Consider the following 24,339-nt stretch of genomic DNA (forward strand, 5'->3'; position numbering starts at 1 on the left):
CCTTGGCGCAGTGCTCTCTCAAAACCTAAACTGGATGCGTGTGAGCAGCGCTGGGTTTCAAAACTTGCCCCGTACAACTTTAAGATCAAGTGCATCCCTGGAAGGTTAAATGTTGTGGCAGATGCGCTCAGTCGTGACCAGTTTGTCAAGCCAGTGAGTCAGCGAATTCTGACCGAGCCTTACTCCGAGCTGCTGAAACATGTACACAGTGTGGAAGATGATTCCATCTCACGTGCCAGCCACAAACACTTGGCACTGAACGTGATCACACTTCTGAAATGGATGTTTCTATGACTGCTGAGGATGTGTCGTCCGTCTTGTCGTCTTGTGGTGATTGGGATTTAGGTGCAGTATCCAGAGCAACATCCCTAGCTGATCACATGAGCTCTTTAATTCCTGCCTGTCAAGATATCACCCATGCTTTTTCATTGTTTGAATTGCAGAGTCAGCAGCACAACTGTGTTATTTCACAGGTGTCCTCCTATGTCAGCAGGAAGCGCAGACCTTCCAGGCGCGAGCGTGTGAATGAGGATCTGCGTGTATTGAGGATTTTAAAGCAGTGGGACAAACTCTTTTTGCTCAATGGCATTCTGTACAGAGCCATCAAAGATCCACTCACTAAGCACAAGAGAATTCAGTTCGTCCTGCCTGAATCCCTGAAACAGGAAGCTCTTTCTGGTGTTCATGATTTGGCCGTTCACCAGGGCCAGCCACGTACACTGTCTTTAGCCCGGCAGAGGTTTTATTGGCCTGGGATGGAAAGTGATGTGCGTGATTACGTCAAGACTTGTACCCGTTGTGTCCTGAGTAAAACTCCAGAACCAGCTGCAAGAGCACCCTTGGAGAGCATCAAGACTACTGCCCCATTGGAGCTAGTTTGTATTGATTTCTGGGCCGCCGAGGATAGGCACAATAAATCCGTGGATGTCTTGGTAATCACGGATTATTTCACCAAGCTAGCTCACGCTTTTCCATGCCAGAACCAATCGGCTAAGAGTATTGCAAAGAAACTCTGGGATGGCTTCTTCTGTGTTTATGGCTTCCCCCAGCGTATTCATTCGGACCAGGGAGCAAATTTTGAGAGCGAGCTGATAGCAGAGCTCCTTGATCTTGCTGGTGTCGACAAGTCACGAACGTCCCCGTACCACCCAATGGGGAACGGTGGAACTGAGAGGTTCAATAGAACGTTAGGTAACATGTTAAGATCGCTTCCACCCAGATCTAAACAAAAGTGGCCACAGTTAGTGCAAACTATGACATTCGTGTATAACTGTACTGCCCATGAAACTACTGGATTTGCCCCTTTTTACCTGATGTTTGGGAGGGTGCTGAGATTACCTGTTGACCTCATGTTTCTAAGTGTGCTTCGTGATGAGTCAATCTGTGATTACATTGACTATGTTCAATCTCTCGTCAGTGATCCAAAGTCTGCTATGGTGCTGGCTCAAAAGAATTCTGCTGCAGAACAGAAACACCAGTCTGACCAATACAACAAGAGAGTCAAGGGATTACCTCTGTCAATTGGTGATCAAGTTCTTATCGCCAACAAAGGCTGTCGAGGTAAACGGAAGCTTGCCGATAAATGGGAACCCACCGTGTACTCAATTGTCGCTTCCAAACCTTCCCTGCACATTTATAAGATCCGTGACAGATCTGGTCATGAGAAAATGGTTCATCGTAATCTCTTGTTGCCAGTTAACTTTCTTCCTTTGCCCACAACAGAGTTTGAGTTTTCTGTTGATGAATGTGATGGTGCTGGTCCTTGTTCCTCACCTTCTCGATCTATATGTGATGCAGCTGAGTCAACAATACCTGTCACTGGTGGTTTGTCACATGCAGAGTCTCTATCTGTCATTTCTCACATTGCTGTGTGTGATGATGATTGTACAGCTTCTTGGGTCTCCTCTCATTCTTTTCAAGATGTTTCTGAAGCACAAGCTGATTTATCTGTTGTTGACCCTGACACTGTAGCTAGTGCTTTTTCACCTACTGTCCCTGTTTCTGCAGATTTGTACGATCCTGTGGTTGACAATAACCCTGACAATCGTTACATTACCAGGCTTGGTAGAGTAATTAAGCCTGTTCGTAGGCTGATTGAGTCAATGGTTCAACTCGAGACCTTACTTGGTGTGGAGTCCATATCTCCTGTTATTCATGTTTGAATCTGCATATTGCATTACTTTCTGATACTACTGAGTGTAATGTATTGTTTTTTCTCATGTGTGTTCTGTTTAAGCAAATGGTCTGAGTTTTCCAAAGTGTAAAAGGCACTTTGGTATGCCTACAACATGTGTAGTGGTTTGTCCGACTTCTTTCATATTTGTATCCCTTAGTTGGGTAACTTTTCATGTTGATAGTCTTCACTGTTTTTTTCTGGGGTGTAGACCAAGTCATTCTCAGGACCTGTGCTCTTGTTTTTTTTGTCCTCTGTGGAATTTTGTGTAAATTCTGGGGGGTAAGTGTAACAGGTATACAAAGTATACGGCTAAATATTGTTATAATTCACACAAAATTGTTCTCGTACATTTTATGATACCTGATCTAAAGGTGCACTTCTCCTTTAAGTGTTGTGTGGTCACAGTATGACCTAATTTCCTGTCCTAACTCCTCCTCTTCCCTTTTGAAATGTGATTTAATGGAAGAGGTAGGTTTCTTTTGTCATCCTGTTAATTTTATGTAATCCTTATTTTAATTATATCTTTTATATTGGTATTTTCACCCAAATTTATGTGTAAAGTACTATTTTATCTATCCTTGGCATTATTTTCATCATTTTACATTCTTTGAGGTATATTTCTGTCTTTTATGTGAGACCAGCACATGGTAATGGAGGTGCATCATTTGTTTTATAGAGTGTTATAAGGGCCACTCGATCTGAGGCTGCTTATTTGTCTCTGTTAAACAGGTATGTTTTCTTTATATTATTTTATGTTCATTTTCTTATGCTTCTCCCTTTTGAAATGTGATTTAATGGAAGAGAGTGTTATAAGGGCCACTCAATCTGAGGCTGCTTATTTGTCTCTGTTAAACAGTAAAAAGATCCAGTGAATCGGCTGCCTGCTGTCCCATGTCTGTCTTTGCATCACACAACGTAACACAACGCAGACCAAGTTTTAATACCCGGTGTCACTGGCCGCACATCACGCCGGGCATAAGCGAGCCACACGGGTTACACACACACACACACATACACAGACACACACACACGGGTGTCGGAAGCAAATAAAAAGTGGGTGGATCCTGTCCAGGGGCGATTCTAGAATTTTCATTTTAGGGGGGCTCAGCCCCCAGGGTAGGGTTGTATAGTACTAACCTTATTGCAATCCTATTCCATTGTATTCCCTGTATTTCACTGTAAAAAAATGAAAAATTTAGATGTGACCAGTCACTAGAAAATTTTGAGTTGTGAATGTAGTTTTTTTTTTTACAATGAAGACTTCCTGATTCATTACTCACTGTACAAACACAACATTTTACTGTTTGATTTCTATGCTCAAATAAAAACCTCAGATAAGGAACTTTTTTGACAAAATAAAATAAACTTTTAACCAACTTTTAACCAGAAAATAACATAAAAGCCATAAACTTTGACTATGCATATCAGCAATATAAACAACACATGTATGAGGCTGGACAATGGACTGAAAAACAAGCAAAAATGAAGCAGCTTGTGAGAAGCAGGGACAAAGTTTTTGCAGCCCAGTTACTGGTCTTTCATTGGGACCATCAACCTGTGTCTTCTCTCCTTAAGAGTAGCAAACCTGTTGATAATTTTATCATGGTCCAATTGCTCAACAACATCTTTCTCGATGGCCATAACTGCCAGTTGATGGAGCCTGCTCTGACCCGTTGTTCTCCTTAGCCAGTTGCGGAGACGACGAAGAGCACTGAAGGACCTCTCGCACGAACAGCTGCTAACAGTGAGGGCAACCTGCATGACAGATTTCAGTGATGGAAACTTTTCAGAATCCAGCAGGTTATAAAGTGAAACCATGTCCTGTGGAGCTGCACCAGTTTGCTTTTTACGAGTCAAAAAGTGCCTTGCTACCATGACTTCTTCTGTCTTGAAATCAATGTTGTAGTGATGTGCAAGTTCTTCTAAATGTGGCTCAGACAGGAAGTTTTCAGACACTGGACTACATGCTTGAATACCTTGAAGCAATGCAGCATTTACAGCAGAAAAACGGTTCTCCAGTTCAGTTATCATTCTATCGAGACATGGATATAGTAACTTTGTTTTGACTTGTTCGGCACCGATGCAGATGTCATATCATAGCAATCCATCAATAAAAGCACACACATCTTGTACTCTCTGATGTTCGCTCTGCTCGACCTCTGCGGATTGAAAAATGTGAATTATCACACACGGTTAAAACAAGATATAAATTGTAAATCTACTTTATTAAACACATTAACAGACAAAAACTCTTCTTGACACATCTTAAGCATTATCTCTTTAAGTAACTAACTAACTAAAATATAGAACACGTCTGTTTATTACAAACAATTCTTAACTATCAGTTAATTATATTTAATATTTAAATTCGATTTAAATATTTCCCTTTAATTGTTAGCTTAGAAAAGTTATATAGTAATTCATGTGAACAATAAGTGAAAGGTTTTGGGACGTACAGTATGTGTAAGGGTAAGAAAACTATTCAAACTACATATAACTCTAAAGTATATTAAATATGAAACATCCTGAAGGTCGGTGTTATTGTTGAAAAACAGACAAAAAATACATTAAAATTTTATGAATTCATTTTAATGTATTTTATGTTTTATCTATACATTACATGATCGTGCTGATCCTGATTTACTGAATAACCTCTGAAATGGAGCTGCATTTTAAATTGCACAGTAGCTAATTAACTAATCAATCACAAACCAGATGCTATGAAATATCTAGCAGAAGAATATTCATTCATTCATTCATTCATTTTCTACCGCTTATCCAAACTACTTCGGGTCTTGGGGAGCCTGTGCCTATCTCAGGCATCATCGGGCATCAAAGCAGGATACACCCTGGACGGAGTGCCAACCCATCGCAGGGCTAGCAGAAGAAAAGTTACATTTATTATTTACATATTAAAATCAATCTAGACAAATAAAAAGTTTAATAAGAACTAATAATTCAGTTTATACAGTAGATTTCTAACACTATCAACTTCATTGTTATCAGTCTTCTTTGTCATGGCAGATTACCTTTTTTTTAAAAAAATATGAACAAATCTGTTCAAATCCTGACCATATATCCAACCTCAACAAGTGCCAATGTAAACAATTTGTTTGATCCAAAATAAGCATTTACAGTATATATGGTTGAAATCACAATATAAAAACTTCTTGACTTGACTTGATAAGTGCCAAGTAAAGAAAACATGAGACCCGTAGTGCAAAACTCGCTAATGTAGTAGGCTATGCTAATAGATATGAGAGAGGTATTCTGACAAAAATAATGCACTGGTTGAATAAAGATTAAACAACTACAGTGGCACTTAGTTCAGTGGCAATGCTCATCGGGAAAGACCATTGTTGTGGAAGTTCTGAGGTTAGAGCGATTTAAAGAATAAAGTATAACACTGGTAGACACGGGCAAGAATAAAAAGGTTTCACAATTTATTGTGCTCGGTTGCGCAGCAGGACGCAACACTCTACATGTAGCATGAGAGATGAAGGGCCACGATCATTGATTACATCAAGATTTTATAGACAGAACTCAAGAAAACAGAAGATATGTAAAAGCAAAACATCATCAATCATTGGCTCAAAATTACCGCATGCATCTCCTGACCAAGCTAATCTGACCAGGCCAAAGTCTTCTAGAGGACCTACTGGACATTGTTTATGGACAACTCGTCCCCAGTCCCTACTGCCCTTGTCATGATCTTAACAAAACCTACTGATGACAATGTCAGTCTCTGGTCATGACGCACACAAGGTACAAGCATAGAAGGACAAAGCCTTAGGAACATCTTAAGATTAGAAATTTCCACCACACCATCTTACTATCAACAGATTTCCAGCTGGAACTCACCAATGAATACAAAAACAGGCAAAGTACTTGTAACCACATAAGAAAAATGGTGCATGTTGGGCTGCTCTGTTCCTTACTAATACTTATAAACCTTCACTTAAACCAGCTTGCTTAAGCATCTAGAAGACCTTTGTGTCAAAGATAACCCGTATTACAGTTCTGACCCACTCTGACCCTACAGACTGGACATAGAGATGGGTCAGTAATCAGCCCTGATTATCTGTTTATCTATAATCTACTCATTCTGTTAGATGTACAGTAATCTAGTGATTCACTATGTTTCAGCCTGTAACCATATGAGTGACCCACATTTCTGATCTGTTTACATCTAACAGATTTTGTAATATATGTAGTAATTTCCAATGCTTTTGCCACAGTGGAACCGATGTAATGGTTATTCCAATAAATCTCACTAAAATTAACTGAAATAAACCAAAAGCACAAGTTAAACAAACCACACAAAACAAAACTTTCTTTTAATTAGCACAAATTTAGTCAAACAATCAAGTATTAGCTGCACACAGTAACCTTTCATTGGAGCTGAGATCCAGATGAATCCTGATTGTACATAAAGGACACTACAGAATGTGTAACACCACTATTATCTCTCCTGTGTAGTGCACTACAGAATGTGTAACACCACTACTATCTCTCCTGTCAAGGTCGGCACACCACCCACGCCCACCGAACACCAACACCGAGAAGCGTCTCCAGAATACTAGCTCTCCCGGACTACACCTCCCAGAATCCACCACTGACTCTGATTGCTCCATCACCTGTTCCTTGACACCAGTGCGGTCTTGATCTGTTCCGGCAATCATTCTGAGCAATTCCCGTGTTTTCTCTGTTCCGGTTTCGGTTTCTGCTCCTGTGTTTTCGTTTTGTGATTGTTTCCTGCCTGCCCTGACCTTCTGCCTGTCTTACCGTTTCCGATTTCTGCCTGATCTTTGATATTGTGTTTACTTGCCCTGACCTTGCCTGTATGACTACGAGTTTGTCTTTATTAAAAGCTGCAAATGGATCATCTGCCTTACGACTCTTCGTTACAGAAGACTTCGCCACCGAATGATCCAGCAGTGGTCTTTCATCTCGCAGCTCAGCTCTCTAAAAAAGCGCAACAGCCCGCTGAACGACACCAGCAGCAACTCACCGCAATCACCAATGAGCTCGCCGCGGTGTTGCAGAGCCTGCGAGGAACTGCCGGCGCACCGAGCCCTCAACCTCCGGCGATGCTGCCCACAGCCGTCGCATATGCCACCAGTCCTTGTCTTGCCTTCCCGGAGAAGTTCAATGGGGATCCCGGGAGGTGTAAGGGATTTCTTATGCAATGCTCGCTCTTCGTGGCACAACAGCCCGCTATATATCTGACCGAGGCCAGCCGCATCGCCTTTGTGTGCACGCTCCTCACCGCCAAGGCGTTGGATTGGGCCACCATGATATGGAAAGAAAACGGAGCCGCCTTCCCAACCTTCAAGTACTTCCTCGCACAAATCCGCGCTGTCTTCGATCACTTCACCACCAGTGAGAGTGAGGAGAAGCGCCTACTGGAAATCTCGCAGGGCGATCGCACCGCCACTGAGTACGTGCTGGCATTCCGCACCCTCACCGCAGCAGCAGGCTGGGAGGAACGGCCGCTGAAGCTGCTATACCGGAAGGGCTAGAACCCAGAACTGCAAGCGGAGCTCACCTGCCGGGACGAAGGGAAAAACCTAGCCGAGTTTATGGACCTCTCCATTCAAATCGACAACCTGATGCGCACCTGACGAAACCCCGCACGCGCCGTTCGCTCCGAGAGCCACCAGCCCATGCAGCTCGATTTCACGCACCTCACGGCCGAGGAACGAGAAAGGTGATTCCGCTGGCGCCTCTGCTTGTACAGCGGGGAATCCGGCCACAGGCTGTCGGCTTGTCCCATCAGACCACCTAACAAGCATAACACGCCGGTGAGTCGAAACCTCTCCCTTCCTCAAGCACAGAACTGTGCTCAGATTAATGTACACCTTGAGGTGCAAGGAACAAAAATTAGCCTGGCCGCGCTCATCGACTCTTTGTCGGAGGAGTTTGTGTGGACCCATGACGTGCCGGTAACCCATTGTGTGCCCCCTGTAGCCGTGGAAGGTAATGACGGCCAGCCGCTCGGAGAAGGGCACATCACGCGTATGACAAGGGACCTCAGCCTACAAGTAGCCGGAGTCGGAGCCATCCTGTCTCAGCGCCAGGGGCCAGCGCATGAACCCCCGTTAGGCAAGATGGGCTATGTTCTTTATGCGCTTTCAGTTCTCTGTGACCTACCGTCCAGGAAGCAAGAATGCTAAACCTGATGCACTGTCATGTGTGCACCGCGAGGTAGACCAGGACGCACCGCCTGAACCCATCATCCTTGAGATCTGGATCCTCTCTCCGATCCAGTGGGACGTCCTGACAGAGAGCTCCCAGGCCAACGCGCAGACGCTGCTGCCTACCGAGTGTCCTTCAGAAAGAATCTACTTGCCCGAGAACCTGCGCACCACTCTCCTAGAGCTCCTACATGCCAGCCCCAGCTCCGGCCACCCCGGCATCACAGGAACGATCCACTGGCCCAAAACCAGTTCTGGTGGTCGTCGCTGTCCACAGACGTACAGGATTTTGTGCGGAGCTGCGGGGTTTGCAACACTTCGAAGGTCCCTCACCAACTTCCCGCTGGGCTGCTGCAGTCTCTACCGATTCCACAACGGCCCTGGTCTCACATCGCTCTGGACTTCACCACCAACCTGCCCGGGTCAAATAATTACACGGTCATTCTCACCGTCATCGACCGATTTTCGAAAGCCTGCTGCCTGGTCCCACTACCCAAGCTTCCTACAGCATTTGAGACAGCAGAGACGCTGTGCGATTCTGTCTTCCATTACTACGGACTGCCCGAAGACATTGTTTTAGACCGAGGTCCCCAGTTCACTTCTCGAGTCTGGTCCGCTTTCTTCAAATGACTGAACATCAACGTCAGCCTCACCTCGGGGTATCGCCCACAGGCGGACGGACAAACAGAGCAGTTGAGCCAGGAGATCATCCACCTCCTCTGCTCGTACTGCCAAAACAATCAGATGGAGTGGATCAAATATCTGATGTAGGTGGAGTATGCACAAATCTCCCTCATCAAACCCGCCACCGGCCTGAATTCCTTTCAGTGCGTCCTGGGCTTCCAGCCTCCCCTCTTCCCATGGTCCGGCACGCCCACCGACCTACTGCCCATCAACGACTGTTTCCGCCGGAGTGAGGAAACATGGAGCGTGGCGCATCGGCAATTACAGCGGGCCATAAGGAGACAGAAAGGCCAGGCCGACAGACACCGCAGGGCACACCAGGAATATCAACCCGGTCAGTGGGTCTGGCTCTCGACCCGTGACATCTGCCTCTGCCTACCCTGTCGCAAACTGAGCCCCAGGTACGTGGGGCCATTTTGGATCATCAGGCAGATCAACCCGGTCTCTTACCGCCTCGCACTGCACCCAACCTACCGCATCTCACTGGCCTTTCATGTCTCGCTGCTTAAACCTACTGTCGGGCCCAGAGAGAACCCAGACCATCAGACTGACCCGCCGGATCCGCCTCCACTTCTGATTGACGACGAAGAGGCGTACCAAGTCCGCGACCTGCTGGACTCCAGACGCCGAGGAGGTCACCTGGAATACCTAGTTGACAGGGAGGGCTACGGTCCAGAGGAAAGCTCATGGGTGAAGGCGGGGGACATCCTGGACCCCTCGCTCACAACCGAATTCCACCAGCGATATCCTGACAAGCCAGCTTCCCGTTCTCGAGGACGACCCCGGCATCGCACACGCCCTCGCGTCGGGAGTACTCGCAGGTTCATATCACCAATTAAAGTCAGAGACATGGGTAACAATACAAAATTATCTTTATTGACATCATTAAAACGATATTAAAATAAATAAAGAAACATCCTTCAGCCGAACGGACTACAGGTCTCTTTCTTTGAACACGCTGAGGGCCAGGGACGGGAGCTTACCAGTACAAAGAACCGGATAATCAGACCACACCCCTTATAGGTGAATCACTGCACTGCACTTCACTGTATACACAGATGCGCACCCACACACACGGTGAGATGGTCACTGCACTTGTGAGGAAATACATAACAGAAAGGAAAAAAGAAAAATAGACTTTGTAAACAAATTATATAAATCAAAGACAAAATCCAATGCAATTGAAAAGATGGTAAATCAAATAAGAAATCACCAAAATCCAAATTAAAACAAAAACAGTTCAAACCCCAGAAGCAATCAAATGCAACTGAAGAACCAAAGCAAAATAAAGAAGAATCAAAGATAATCAAAACTGCAAATTAAATACTTCAAACTTCAAAAATAATATATTAATAGAACTAAAAAGAGCAGACAAAACAATATGAAACAGCCAAAAAAAGAAAAGTAAACAAAAAGATGAACTTGGAAACAGGTTTGGACACTGAAACAGGACAGCACTGCAGCCATACACAAACGTGGAGCACGCTGCCTGGAATAATTACGGCTGTCACAACACCTATAAACAAAGCGAGACTGTTTCTCTGTTAGATATATTCTCCCATTCTAATGCATGTGTGCATAAATACCTACCAATCGAAGAGATTAACGTTTTATAAAGAGCCAATGGAATCTTTTACGGCAAAAGCCAGTACAAAACACTGATCCAGCACTGGATCACAGCTTCTTCAATGTCTATGCCCAATTGATGTGACAGTACTAAACCGACATACAACTCATAGGGTCAAGGCAGAAGTGCTCTTCAAACAAATCGGCGTCTCTAAAACACATTAAACAGTGCACCTCTCGTAATCAAACACATGCAATAGCCAAGAAAACAACCAACAGCGCGTTCTCCTTACTGTCTCAAGCACTCGCATCCAGTTCTGGGAAGTAATGGAAGAGACCTTAGAGACCTGTTGGGCATGTATGCTTACTGCATGGGGTCCAATGTGTCCTGTATGCTGCTCTGAATATGGGCCAGCACCTCTTTTTTTGATTGTCTTTGTTTTTTTTTGTACGGTGACCTTGAGTGTTCAGAAAGGCACCTTTTAAATAAAATGTATTATTATTATTATTTTTGGGAAGGGCGACAATGGTTGTGATCTTGAAGCAGGCAGGTACAGTGCTTGGACTGAGGAAGTGTTTTGTTTTGTTTAACCTTTAATCTTTACAGGCAGGTCATTAAGAACAGGTTCTTATTTACAGTGGCGGCCTGACAAGTGGAATAACCACTTAGGGAATGGGAAGTAGGGCTAAAATAAATACAAAACATTAAAAATACATACAGGTTAACAATTACATAAATACATTTTAAAACAAAATTATGTAGAGAAGCAACTGCATATATCCGTGAACAAATATGATATAATATTTTTAAAGGATGAAATTGGAATTAATTTATCCAGTTTGATAGTATTTTGCAAAGCATTCCAGTCGCGAGCGGCAGCAGATTTAAAAGATGCAAGACCAAACGCAGAGTTGGTTTTAGGACTGCTTAATTGAAAATGAAGTGAGGATCGGGTGTTATATGTGACAGGCTTTAGCTGCAGCAAGTGACCTAAGTAAGGAGGTGAGTGGCCAAGAAGGGTCTTATAAATGAAGGTGAACCAGTGAATTTTATGGCGATTGTGAAGGGAGAGCCAGTTTACAGATGAATATAAAACACAATGGTGTGTATTGAAAGGAGCATTTATGGCAAACCTGATAGCAAAATGGTAAAGAGCATCAAGTTTTGATAGGGTGGACTTGCAAGCAACCCTATATATAGTGTCTCCATAATCTAACATGGGTAGAATGGTCATTTGAATAAGAATAAGTTTAGCAGAAGTGGTGAAGGAAGAGCGGTTTCTGTAAAAGAAACCAAGCTTGGCTTTGACCTTAGATTGCAGCTTTGATATGTGAATAGAGAAAGAAAGTGAAGTTTCCAACCAGATGCCCAAGTAGTTATAAGCAGTGACTTGTTCTAGAATAGACCCCTTGCAGGTGGTGATGTTAAGGGCAGGAGGAGGCGTAATACCCCTACGGCAAAACCACATGCTTTTTGTTTTGGAGGTATTGAGAGTGAGATTGAGTTGTGTAAAAGACTGCTGTAGTTGGTAAAAGCTATGTTGCAGGGTAGCTTGAACAGCATCAGAGGAGGGACCTATGGCATAAAGGATTGTATCATCGGCATATAAGTGAATGAGTGATTTACCAACTGCTTGGGGAATGTTATTAATATAAATTGAGAAAAGTGTGGGACCAAGAATGGAGCCTTGGGGACACCCCTGGTGACCGGGAGAGAATGGGAGAAAAGGTTTTCAAATCTTCCACGTTGAACCCGGTGAGAAAGATAATTTGAGAACCAAACCAGTGAGTGATCAGTGACAACAATGTCAACAACTGCTGAGTCTGTGGATAAGTGTGTTGTGGTCCACAGAGTCAAAAGCTTTTGCAAGATCAATGAATATAGCAGCACAGTTTTGTTTGTTATCTAATGCAGATGTAATGTCATTGAGCACTTTAGTGGTAGCTGTAACACAACCATATCCTGATCGGAAGCCAGATTGTGCCCCAGAGATGATACCGTTCACATTAAGATAATTGATTAGCTGTTTATTGACAAGGTTTTCCAGAGTTTTAGACACACATGGCAAGATGGAAATTGGCCTGTAATTATTCAGGTCAGCCTGATCACCGCCCTTATACAGAGGAAGCACAACCGCTTCTTTCCAAGCAGGTGGAATCTCGGCTGTATAGAGGGAGAGGTTAATGAGGGCTGTTAATGGAGCCGCAATGACGGGGGCAGCAATTTTAATAAAAAAAGCAGCAAGATCATCTGACCCAGCTGCTTTATTGGGATCCAGGGCGATCAGTTCCTTCAAGACTTCCCCCACTAAAACAGGCCGGATGGAAAAACTGTGAGGAGGTGCTAAAAGGCTGCAGGTATTAGAGGCTACAGGGGCTGTAGAAATAGGTTTTAATGTCTTTGAAACAAAGCCAGCATTTATGAAGTGGTGATTGAATGCTTCAGCCATCGAGTTTTTATTAGTGATCACTATGTCATCCAATTTTAGGGACAATGGTATGGTCCAGGGTTTGTTTTCAAGTTTTTTTTACCGTATTCTAAAATGCTTTTGGATTCGCACCACAAAGTGTGAACTGTTTTTTAAAAAAGCCAGCTTTAGCCTCCCTCACCGCTTGTGTGGCCTTGTTCCTGATTTGACGAAATAAAATGTTGTCTTTAACAGAATTTGTCTTGCGTGCTCTGCGCCAGGCTGTATTTTTTTGCTGAAGCAGAACCACTAGATCACGATTAATCCACAGGCTGTTGCGGATTTTTATACACATCTTTTTGTTTGGGGCATGTTTGTTGATCACAGCAGTTAAAAGATCTTTAAACAACAACCATGCATCATTCACTGTAGGAATCAGACTGACTCTATACCAACTTACATGATTCAAATCATGTAAGAAGGCTTGAGCATCAAAAATTTTCAGAATACGTTTTTGTAGTGATTACAACAGGCTGTTTGACAGAAAGTTGTTTTCTAACACAGGCAATGAAACAGTGGTCGCTAAGATCATTGCAAAAAACACCTGATAGGTACATGTGTGGGGCGTTTGTAAACACAACATCTATCAATGTGGTGTTGTCACAACCTTTTGGGTTATATCTTGTAGGTAGGTTTATGATTTGATGAAGGTTTAAGCAATCAAATTTTTGTACAACTTTCTCAGGGGGCTTAAGCATGTCCCAGTTTAGATTGCCAAGTATGATCAACTCGGACCTAGTGAAATGCGCAAGAGCATTGCTCAAGGCCTCTAGGGTACATGCTGGTGCAGATGGAGGGTGATAGCAACCAGCTACAGATAAAGAAAAACTGTTTGATAATTTCATGTTAAGAACAAGAAGATCATACTGTTTAGGTATAGACTTTGCCAGGGCTATACTACATTGAAGATATTCTTTAGTGAAAATTGCCCAGGTTGTAACCAGATAAATACAGGTCAGGATAGAGAATAGAGTTATGCAACCATGTCTCAGTAATTACTAAAACGTGAGGGTTAGAACTCTCAACCCATACTTTAAGCTGGTAAAGTTTAGGTAATATACTTCTTGCATTTACATGCAAAAACCCAAGGTTATGGCGATTACAAAAATCATCAAAGCATATGTTATTTGAGGCCACATGATCCGTAGGGAAAACAACACCAGAAAGAACATCAGAAAAAGGGCCAGGGTGGACATGAACATTAGCAGAGATCATAAGCAGTAATATAATCAAGGCCCGACAGAGAACAGCTGAGGTACTACAGTAATGTTGTTTTAACAATACAGTTGCATGCAGTTTGTTGGGTAATGCAATAATATTAATGAGCTTTCTCTTAATAAAACATTACAGCAGAGCCAGAGTGATGGAAAATCTGTCAGTTATTAACCCAAAAGTCCGTAATATCATTAAACAGGCAGAGTCTCTATCATTTGAATAGACCTTGTCTGTTTTACTGCCTAAATAAGCAAGGCCATTTTGTTTGATTGCACAAGGAACTGAGAGAAAAAATGAAAATAAATGCGGAGAGAATGCAAAATAGTTTGAGTATATCCATGGTTCAACAGAGAACAGAGAATGTCAAAAAGCCAACAAAAAGACCTTGTTCCAGAGTGGCGTACACTTACTTCGATGCAATGAACTATCAAAATTCCAAGAAGAGCCACACAGCTAACAAGCTAGGCATCCATATTAGCACGCAGTTAGCTAATGTCCTTTAGCTGCCGTCAGCCACCGAATATTGGCCTCAGACCAGATGGAATAGGCCGAGATCCTCACACAGCAAGCAGATAGACAACAGACCAGGTGGATTAGCACTACATTTACTAAGGCTGAGCAAATTTGCGTAAAATCCCTGGACCTCACACCTACTAGCACCCCTACAGCTCCATTGTTCTCCTGCTTTGAACAGTGTTTGACTGTGTGTGTGTGTGTAGCATCATTTCCATAGATCATATTTTGCCTTCTGCTAGGCAAAGGCATATCAAAAGTGTGAAATATTTACAAATGTGTGGCTTTTTTTTCTGGAGGCCTAATGAAATGTAATGCCCAATTTGTGTGTGTGTGTGCATGTGTGTGTGTGTGTGTGTGTGGTGTGTGTGTGTGTTTTGGGTGCATGTGTTAGTGGACATTTCATGTGTGAATTTTTGTGTCTGTATGTATGCTCATTGCGCTGAAAAGGGCAAAAGTGTGACCTATTGCCCCACTAAATGTGGCCAGGTCAAATTGACTCGGGAGGACTTGAGGAGGAAAGTATTTATTTTACAAACACATAGTTCAACGAAAATAGACAAAATTAATTTTACTTGCAAAGTTCATAATTTGAAACAATCCTGGTAAATTTCAGGCAACTATGTGGAAGGAAACCCAAGTTATGACACATTAAACTTTCCAGATGAGTCAAATAGACCCCAGGTCTGCACAAGAGTTATATAAATATCATATGTACTATGGCAATGACAAACCTTAGAACACAATATTTTATAAATAAAACAGACTATTTTGTATAGGTATGGCAGGCATTTCTGAAGTTTTCCATGTCACACACAGAGGTTTGGCTTGCCTTGGATCTGAGCTACTCTGAGTGAACAAATGCAAATGAGCCAGGCCTCACAGGTGATGGGGGTGTTTGCACAACAAAAGCAGGGCTGAAAAACTGTGAAAATCTCAACAGGGGGGGAATCACACCTCGGGACCCGCACCAGAATATAAAAAAGTCAGTAAATCTAGTGTTAGGCCAAGATCCTCACACAGCAAGCAGATTGGCAACAGACCAGGTGGATTAGGCCAAGATCTATATTATTTCCATACTCTTGATTAAATGTATAATTTGTGTACAATCCAGAGGCGAGACGGAGCGGGGAAAGGTAACAGAACATTATTAGAGTAAAGACGAGCCGGAGTCGTGTTGTGGTTCTGCTTTCCAGTTTGCTTGAAGATGGAGGTGAGTACAACAGCCAGCACCGTAGCACAAGCACTGAGGGACCGCCCAGGGATATTGTCTGGCTCCGCTGCCTTACGGGTGTTGATCTTCCTCACGTGTTTTGTGTACCACAGCTGATGATACAGTAGTGTGTGTGTGCCTAGATTCTGTGCTGCCACTGGAGGTCTCACAGCAGACATAGAAAGTGTTGTGGTCATTTAACAGGCTGTCTGAGGGGCTGATAGTAGAGCTTGTTTAGCACATTGGTCAGTTACAGACTGCAAACTGGTCAGCACTATTTTATGTCCTGTAGTGTAATGCATTGTCTGTCTGCACTAAGTTGCATACTATGCACTGTATGTTACCTTACTTAAGTTGAAACTTTGAGTATCTATACTTTAATGGAATAATTATTTTTTAGCAGACTTTTTACTTCTACTCCTTACATTTTCACGCAATTATCTGTAATTTCTACTCCTTACATTTTAAAAATAGCCTCGTTACTCCTATTTTATTTCTGCTTGTCATCATTCAAAAAACCTATCAAGATAAATCGCGCCATCCGGATAGAGTGAATTTGATTGTGGTTGGAAGAGAAGTATAAACATATACATTGTATGTGACCCATCGCACCTGCACATGACACAAATCACGCCACACTTCAGTTACGAAGAAGAGCATGCATTGGCTCAAAGAACTTTGAGAACCAGCTGTTTTTGCAGCTGAACAAAGCCTATTGGTAACTCTTTGTCTCTGTTGCGGACAGCGCACCTGAACTTCTACGTAGAGAGGCATCACTTCCGGACTACAGTTCCCAGACCGGCGCACCAGGACTAATTACACCGCCAGCTGCTGCCAATTTCCCACGCTATAAGAGACTACGTGAAATTGACCTCATTGCGAAGTCTCGACTTGTTCCTACAGCCATTCTGAGCGTTTCTGTGTTTGTCTGATTCCGATTCTGTTTCCGTCTAATGACCTGTCTGATTGCTTGCTGCCTTTCCCGACCTTCTGCCTGTTTACCGTTGCCGATTATTGTCTGCCCTCTGATTTCCATGTTTGCCGATTCCGAGCCTGCCTGTTTGACTTTGTGTTTATATCATTAAAGTATGCTGCAAATGGATCCCCAGCCTTACGATGCCTCATTACAGTCACATGTTCTGTGCTTAACTGATGTTGATTACCCTATTGTTGTTTGAGACCAATGTGTTTGTTTCAATAAAGCTTATTGATGACATGCCTCTGAAGTTTGACTTTTTGCACTATTACAATACTTATAGCCAACTAGTCATATCTTCCGCTCCATGAAACACAGCTCAGTAGTACACATATATGGTTCTTTAATGTATTTGCATTGTACTAAAATGCGTTCTTTTTCAATGGGCATATACAGTATGTGTCTGAAACAGGTAGCCTAGTGCATCCCAAATTTTTCAACATTATCATATTAATATAACATTATAGTCATTATGACCAGCCCCTGTGGCACAGCCTAAGCTTTTGTCCTTAATGGCATTTTTTCCTTCAATTATTTTTACTTTTATACATTTAAGTAGTTTTGAAACCAGTACTTTTACACTTTTACTTGAGTAAAAAGCTTGAGTTGATACTTCAACAGGTCTTTTTAAACCCTAGTATCTACCCTTCTACCGGAGTAATGAATGTGAATACTTTTGACACCACTGCTTAGCTCCATGTTGTTCTACATAGCACCATGATCCTGGAGTAACGTTGTCTTATTTTACCGTGTACTATTTCAGCAATATATAGTTGAAATGACAATAAAAGTTTCTTGATTTGAAAATACTATATAATGGTGGCTACATGATATTGGTCATCACCCTTCTGACCGATACTTTAAAAAGATGGACAGACAGAAACTCTTCTGATGCAGTAATCATCTCAATTAATTAGTTCATTTATTCCAGAGTTTCTGACATTAATGGTCATGTTCTTGGAACGATGCAGTTACCATGCAAATGAGTAGATATTCTGCTCATGTGTTAATTAATATCTGTAAGAAAAGAATGACACCAATATACCATATATATATATAATACACCATATATATATATATAATACACCATATATATATATAATACACCAATATACCATATATATATATAATACACCATATATATATATAATATGGTGGGGGGGTGACACCCCCCCACCAATATACAACTAAAAATTAGAGCAGACTACACCACACTGTTTCTGTAAACAGGGAAATTTATAACCAAATAAATATTGCACACAGGTTTGTTACCACTAAACACAAGAAACGTGGATATAAATACAAAAATACTTTATTGCACAATAATTAATTAAAAATGTAAAAAAAAAAAAAAAAAAAAAAAAAAAAAAGTTGACCAAAACAACAAAAAGAAGTAAAGAAAACAAGAAACGTTGCAGCTGAGGCTTACCAGTAGGGAGCTAGCTGAACAGTGAGTATCCTAAGACACACCACTCAAAACACTCACGCTCACACCACACCCACTCTACGTGAGGGAGACGCAGATATCATATAGCAAAACACTCTGAGAGAAACACCACCACCACAGGGCCAAGGCAGCTAGCTTCCCTCACTGGGGCCTTCAGCTCCTGAAATAAACAAAAAAAGAAAAGGAAAAATAACAATTCGTTCAACTCGCGTACAATCCAACAACTTGCATTAGAATAAGTTCAAACCATAAAGGGGAACAATGGACAATTTACTGGCCACAAGGGTCAGGCAGAGAGATGTAAAGACTCAACTAGGTTCATGCTAAAAGCTCATGAACCTAGACATGCCATGGAGCAGCAAGAGGTGAAGGAGAACAAAACCAGGAAAAAAAGAAATAAAACCAACAATACAAATGAAAACAGGCTCCAAATTAAATCACATAAAATACAAAAAAAAAAACTTAAAGCTGAAGAGCTTTCAGCCAAAAGACTCAAATCAACAGTAAACAAAACAAATAGGAACTAAATCTTCCCAGGTACGAGATATTACCTGATTCTTCCACGCCGTCCTTAGGAAGAGCGCAGATCCAACAAAAAAAACAACCAAATAAATAAACAAAACAAACACGCTGCTGGTGGCAATATAACAGCCGGTGGCGCTAAGCAAGCACCGTGAACGGTACAGCTCACTTTAAATAACAACTCGGACTAGCCACTCTTCACCTAACCCACCAGCATGAGTGTGAAAAACAAACAAAACCAGAAAGTAATAATAAAATGCAAATAGTCACAATCATAAAAGTAGCAGCAGAACAAACAGTGCAGTCTTAACGCTGTCTAAAGAGCGTTGGCCCTGCAGTCCACAGTGACGAAGGGCTCACGAGCAGATGCACTAAAATGGACAAAAGTTAATAAAATCAGTCAAAGACACCACCCCAATAATGCTCAAAGGACTAGATATACATACCCGGAAGTAGATCGCTAAACCCACGGGCTCAGTTACTCACAGCTTTATCCATAAGCGGCAAACAGCAAATATGCAGGTGATCTAGAACACACACAAACTGGAGGGAAGGACAGCCTGTACCCAACAGCAACGTCGTCCCAATCGCGACCATAACCTGGCTTTAAACGAATATACACACTTATATAATGCACAGACACTAGCAGCAATGTTAGCCAAACAGCTAGCTACATACCTCCCGCAATACACACAATAATGGCTGTACGATGCATAGCCAGATGACGTAAACTACGCCTTAAATATACCCGGAGCAGCAGCCAATAGGCTGTCGCACCTGTCATTCAGGTGAAAACCATGTTTAATAGGGCGGTACCTAGACTGCCGTACTACACTTGCTAAATGAGAGGGGGTAAATACTTAGCAGATATGCAGTTTTAAGGTTGTATAATTTATATCTTGGTATCTGAATTCTTCTGAAGACATTTGAATATCTTATTTCATTTTGTTTCTATAGAGATTTCTAAAATGAGATTAAAAAAAAATACCCCCTTTTAATGCACATGTACATTTGAGATTCCAAACTAATGAAAAAATTAATAATCTTTTGTGTGTGTGTGTGTGGGCAGAATTTCCAGAGACACCTGTTAACACAGAATAACACCTGTTTATTCACAGATCTGACGATGTCCTTCATTATTTTGTTTGTCTTTATTTATTTTCAAAATATGTTATTTAATTCATGGATGTGCAAATTACAATGATAATTTATCAGGCGTTTGAGCAGCTAGGACCAAACTGGCAATGAGTTAATAATAACTTGTTAAGTCATCTGCTTCTTTTATATATGAACCTGAAACGAACTCAATTAGTACACTTACTTCCCTCAGTGTAGAAAAGTTAATAGTTTCAAAGTGATGAAAGCCCCCCTGCCTCCTTTAGTACAGAGCAGGTAACATAGAAATCATTCCAACAGATTTGATAAAATGGTAAAAAGAAGCCATTTGACAAAAAACAGTATTTAGACTAAAGCTTGTTTATTCCACACTTCCTGATGAAAACTGCAGCATGTTCTCTTACTCAGCTTTGTAAATGTGTTTATGTCGCTGAAAATTTCTGTGTTTTAAAACTCCTGCCGCACTCCGAGCAGAAATATGGTTTCTCCCCTGTGTGAATCCGTTGGTGTTCTTGAAGGTTAAACTAAAAAGATTGCTCTTGTGACTAAAACTCTTTCCACACTCCTGGCAGTGATATGGCTTCTCTCCAGTGTGAATGTGCAGATGAACCTGGAGGTTTCCATTCTGTGTGAAGCTCTTCCTACACTCTGAGCACTGATATGGCTTCTCTCCTGTGTGAATGCGCTGGTGGACTTGGAGACCAGTTTGTTGACTAAAACTCTTCCCACAGTCTATGCAGTGATAAGGTTTATCTCCAGTGTAAAGACGCTGGTGTTTCTGGAGATTACCCCTCTGTGTAAAAATCTTCCCACAGTCTTAACACTGATACGGTTTCTCTCCTGTGTGAATGTCTGAATGTCAGCATGTCTGGCAGAAATTTCATCATGGATGACTGCTCATCAGTTAAAGCTCAATCATAGCAAAACTGATCTGCTGTTCATCCCAGGTGATTCATCCCCAGGTCATGATCTTGCTATATCCTGACAATCAACTGTCCTTTTCCTCTCATGTTACTAATGTGACTCACTCATGTCGGTTTCTTCTCTACAACATTAGAAGGATTCGGCCATTTCTGTCCACACAGGCTGCTCAGGTACTTGTTCAGTCTCTTGTCATTTCTAGACTGGATTACTGCAATGCACTGCTGGCAGGACTACCTTTGAACGCAATCCGTCCTCTGCAAATGATCCAAAATGCAGCTGCCCGGCTTGCTTTCAACCTGCCAAAGTTCTCACATACCACCCTGCTGCTGCGATCCCTCCACTGGCTTCCGGTAGCTGCACGCATCAGATTCAAAACACTGATGCTGGCCTGCAAAGCCAAAAATGGACCATCTCCCTCTTACCTCAAAGCCCTCAGCACTCCTCACACTGCACCCCACACCCTCAGATCTACAGCACTGCTCAACTGGTTCCACCATCTCTCAGGGTAAGAGGCAAGTATACTACAAGACTCTTCTCTGTACTGGCACCAAGGTGGAATGAACTTCCCCTAGAGGTCCGGACAGCTGAGTCACTGGCTATTTTCAAGCGGCGGTTGAAGACCTACTTATTCAGGAAACACTTCAACTAGCACTTCTTTCCTTATCTTTTGCATTTAAAAAAAAAACAACAAAAAAAACAACAACAAAAAAACACCTTTAACACTTTATCATTGTAACTTTGAACAAATGTTTTAAACTCATGGTATGTTAAGTATGTAACTTAGTGAGCCAGCATTAATGTATTCAATGTTAGAGATTTAAGCACTTACAGATTATTTTCTTTAGTAAAATTTCTCCCACACTGGGAGCACTGGTACAGCCTCTCATCAGTGTAAAGAAGCTGGTGTTTTTTTAAGTTGCTCTTTTGACTGAAACTCTTCCCACATTGTGAGAAATGGTGAGCTTTTCTCTCCACACTAACACCACTTGTCAGGACTCTTGGCCATGTGCATTTGTTTGTGTTTTGTGTCACGTGTCTGCCCCGCCCTTGTCTCTTCCTGCCTGCCTATGCACACCTGTTCCTCATGTGTTAATTGACTTTTCTATTTAGTTGAGCCGCGTTGCCTTGAGCTGCACGGAATCCTCTGTTGTCTTTTGTTGTTGTCTTTTTGTTGTCGTCCTGTCTTGAGTCTGTGTTCCTGTTCTGTGTTTTCTTTTAGTTAATAAATCCTGTTTTTTTTAATGCTGTCCTGCATTCGGGTCCGTTTTATTCCCCCGCTTGTGACAGAAGGATTCCGCCAGACCAGGACCCAGCAGGATAGCTGGACCGGCTTATTGTGGCCGGTTTGTTTGTTTTTGTTTTGGTGACATCGGTCCACATTTTTTCCGGTGAGGGACGCCGCTCCGCTTCCGGTATTCAGCGGGGGGCACCGCCTCACTTCCTGTTTGCGGGCCATGTCACCAGCCTGAGTTTTGTTTTGTTTTTTCGGTGTCCTGCGACATCGCTCCACACCTGTCCGGGGGCGTTGCATCACATCCGGTTTCCATGGAGGACGCCCCACGTCCTTTCCTCGGTGGGTGTTGCAGTCCTGTGTTTTTGCCCCCATGAATTTTTTTTGGGTTTTTTTTTCTGTTCGGTGGAGGAGGACTTTTTTCCCCTCCTGGACCCTGTCGAGACTGTTAGGACGGATTGGCGCGTGGGGAGCCGCGCCTCAAGAGGGGGTACTGTCAGGACTCAGCCCAGACTTTGGCCATGTGCATTTGTTTGTGTTTGTGACACCACTAACAGAACCAGATGACATTTGATGAAGACTGCACCTTCTAGTGGGAACCAGATTGTCACAAATAATCTTGCCTGACTTTATTCTATTGGATCTCTTGATTTTCTTGCAGCGGGAAATTTAGGATAAACACACTATTATCTCTCTATGTGCACTACAGAGTGTGTAAACACACTATTATCTCTCTATGTGCACTACAGAGTGTGTAAACACACTATTATCTCTCTATGTGCACTACAGAGTGTATAAACACACTATTATCTCTCTGTGTGCACTACAAAGTGTGTAAACACACCTATCTCTCTATGTGCACTACAAAGTGTGTAAACACACTTATCTCTCTATGTGCACTACAAAGTGTGTAAACACACTATTATCTCTCAATGTGCACTACAGAATGTGTAAACACACTATTATCTCTCTATGTGCACTACAGTGTGTGTAAACACACTATTATCTCCCCTGTAGTGCACTTAGGAAGTAGAACATAGCAGTAGAAAGTCATTTAGGACTCAGACACTGTTAGCCGAGTTGAACTTACCTTGATCTTTCCAGCAGAACACAGTTAAGCACCTGAAATACACCACAACGGATCAGATGGAACTGTGGAGGCAAAACCCTGTCAGAAATATTTGAATGTAAAGATGATTAGTAGAGTCGGAGAGCTCAGATCATCAATCAGAAAAACTGCAGCACGTCTTCTTCTGTTTCTGTCAATGTGTGGAGGAACGGGACCCTCACTGCGACAACTACTGGAGAACTCTATACACCAACTGGTGAGCGAAAGTAAACAGTTAAAGTGTTAAAGTGTCTTGTGTACCATGAAGAAGTGTGTAATGAGCTGTAGATTTTTTATTTAAAGTTCAGGAGTATGAGACGGGGAAGGTAATTGACAGAGTTCAACATTCTGCAACATTCCTTGCGGAGGAAGTAGAGGGGTGACTGAGCCTTCTTGTTCAGAGATGTGGTGTTTGTCACCCAGGGTTTGTCCTCAGATATATACACACTTAGTGCTCTCCACTGCTGCATTGTTGATGGATAGTGGCGAGTGCTGTGGAGGCTCTCTTCTGAAGTTAATTACAATTTCTTTTGTCTAGTTATCTTCTTTATAGATAAAGACGTTTCTTTCAGAAATCATTCAGCTTCTTGCTGGATTCTGAAGGATCATGCATGTACATAAATAACATTTTCCACAGTGATGCAGTGAGTTTCTTCTTGTCTTTATTCATAAAATGAGCTGTTAAAATGTTACAGGAACAGAACAGAATCTTCAGAAGAATTTTTTTTTGTATATTTAAAATTTTGTCAAAATGTGGACAAAAGAAGTGTTTGACTGACATCTGTCCTTACCTGGAAACAGTCCAGTATTACTTTGTAAATACATAGTGAGTTGTTTCACCCCAAAAGGTGACAGAATATTCTGATAGGTTTCTTGTTGCTTTCCTTGTAAAGGCTGTTGTTAATAAGTTCAGCTTGGTACATAATTTTCATTGCTACAGTATACCACACCAGAAGAATTCTCTTAGATAACCTGCTTAACAT

The 24,339-nt window shown here is 42.2% G+C and overlaps 1 pseudogene; it reads right to left on the reverse strand.

Annotated features, from left to right (window-relative positions):
• Window positions 1–24,339, reverse strand: part of LOC132844144 (zinc finger protein 208-like) — a 106,005-nt pseudogene that overhangs the window by 69,594 nt on the left and 12,072 nt on the right.

The sequence above is a fragment of the Tachysurus vachellii genome, chromosome 4 (genome assembly GCF_030014155.1).
Source record: "Tachysurus vachellii isolate PV-2020 chromosome 4, HZAU_Pvac_v1, whole genome shotgun sequence".
NCBI classification, from domain to species: domain Eukaryota; kingdom Metazoa; phylum Chordata; class Actinopteri; order Siluriformes; family Bagridae; genus Tachysurus; species Tachysurus vachellii.